Genomic DNA, 2537 nt, shown 5'->3' on the forward strand with positions numbered 1-2537 from the left:
GCAACTCTCCACCTCCCTTAGATCCTCCCCTCACCGTCTCCCCACTGCATCTCTCCACCTCCCTTAGATCCTCCCCTCACCGTCTCCCCACTGCATCTCCACCTCCCTTAGATCCTCCCCTCACCATCTCCCCACTGCATCTCTCCACCTCTTTTATATCCTCCCCTCACCGTCTCCCCACTGCATCCCTCCACCTCCCTAGATCCTCCCTTCACCGTCTCCCCACTGCATCTCTCCACCTCCCTTAGATCCTCCCCTCACCGTCTCCCCACTGCATCCCTCCACCCTCCTTAGATCCTCCCCTCACCATCTCCCCACTGCATCTCTCCACCTCCCTAGATCCTCCCTTCACCGTCTCCCCACTGCATCTCTCCACCTCCCTTAGATCCTCCCCTCACCGTCTCCCCACTGCATCTCTCCACCTCCCTAGATCCTCCCCTCACCGTCTCCCCACTGCATCCCTCCACCTCCCTTAGATCCTCCCCTCACCGTCTCCCCACTGCATCCCTCCACCTCCCTTAGATCCTCGTCTCCCCACTGCATCTCTCCACCTCCCTTAGATCCTCCCCTCACCGTCTCCCCACTGCATCCCTCCACCTCCCTTAGATCCTCATCTCCCCACTGCATCTCTCCACCTCCCTTAGATCCTCCCCTCACCATCTCCCCACTGCATCCCTCCACCTCCCTAGATCCTCCCCTCACCGTCTCCCCACTGCATCCCTCCACCTCCCTAGATCCTCCCCTCACCATCTCCCCACTGCATCCCTCCACCTCCCTTAGATCCTCCCCTCACCGTCTCCCCACTGCATCTCTCCACCTCCCTAGATCCTCCCCTCACCGTCTCCCCACTGCATCCCTCCACCTCCCTAGATCCTCCCCTCACCATCTCCCCACTGCATCCCTCCACCTCCCTTAGATCCTCCCCTCACCGTCTCCCCACTGCATCTCTCCACCTCCCTAGATCCTCCCCTCACCGTCTCCCCACTGCATCCCTCCACCTCCCTTAGATCCTCCCCTCACCGTCTCCCCACTGCATCCCTCCACCTCCCTTAGATCCTCCCCTCACCATCTCCCCACTGCATCCCTCCACCTCCCTAGATCCTCCCCTCACCATCTCCCCACTGCATCCCTCCACCTCCCTAGATCCTCCCCTCACCGTCTCCCCACTGCATCTCTCCACCTCCCTTAGATCCTCCCCTCACCGTCTCCCCACTGCATCTCTCCACCTCCCTAGATCCTCCCCTCACCGTCTCCCCACTGCATCTCTCCACCTCCCTTAGATCCTCCCCTCACCATCTCCCCACTGCATCCCTCCACCTCCCTTAGATCCGCCCCTCACCGTCTCCCCACTGCATCTCTCCACCTCCCTTAGATCCTCCCCTCACCGTCTCCCACTGCATCCCTCCACCTCCCTTAGATCCTCCCCTCACCGTCTCCCCACTGCATCTCTCCACCTCCCTAGATCCTCCCCTCACCGTCTCCCCACTGCATCTCTCCACCTCCCTAGATCCTCCCTTCACCGTCTCCCCACTGCATCTCTCCACCTCCCTTAGATCCTCCCCTCACCGTCTCCCCACTGCATCCCTCCACCTCCCTTAGATCCTCCCCTCACCGTCTCCCCACTGCATCTCTCCACCTCCCTAGATCCTCCCCTCACCGTCTCCCCACTGCATCCCTCCACCTCCCTTAGATCCTCCCCTCACCGTCTCCCCACTGCATCTCTCCACCTCCCTAGATCCTCCCCTCACCGTCTCCCCACTGCATCCCTCCACCCTCCTTAGATCCTGCCCTTACCATCTCCCCACTGCATCTCTCCACCTCCCTTAGATCCTCCCCTCACCGTCTCCCCACTGCATCCCTCCACCTCCTTAGATCCTCGTCTCCCCACTGCATCTCTCCACCCTCCTTAGATCCTGCCCTCACCATCTCCCCACTGCATCTCTCCACCTCCCTTAGATCCTCCCCTCACCGTCTCCCCACTGCATCCCTCCACCCTCCTTAGATCCTGCCCTCACCATCTCCCCACTGCATCCCTCCACCTCCCTTAGATCCTCGTCTCCCCACTGCATCTCTCCACCTCCCTTAGATCCTCCCTTCACCGTCTCCCCACTGCATCTCTCCACCTCCCTTAGATCCTCCCCTCACCGTCTCCCCACTGCATCTCTCCACCTCCATTAGATCCTCCCCTCACCGTCTCCCCACTGCATCCCTCCACCTCCCTTAGATCCTCGTCTCCCCACTGCATTTCTCCACCTCCCTTAGATCCTCCCTTCACCGTCTCCCCACTGCATCTCTCCACCTCCCTTAGATCCTCCCCTCACCGTCTCCCCACTGCATCTCTCCACCTCCCTTAGATCCTCCCCTCACCGTCTCCCCACTGCATCCCTCCACCCTCCTTAGATCCTCCCCTCACCGTCTCCCCACTGCATCCCTCCACCTCCCTAGATCCTCCCTTCCCCGTCTTCCCACTGCATCTCTCCACCTCCCTTAGATCCTCCCCTCACCACCGCTCTTCGCTGTAGTTCCTCCCACAATTC

This window comes from Hemitrygon akajei, chromosome 17, assembly GCF_048418815.1.
Source record: "Hemitrygon akajei chromosome 17, sHemAka1.3, whole genome shotgun sequence".
In the NCBI taxonomy this organism is placed as follows: Eukaryota; Metazoa; Chordata; class Chondrichthyes; order Myliobatiformes; family Dasyatidae; genus Hemitrygon; species Hemitrygon akajei.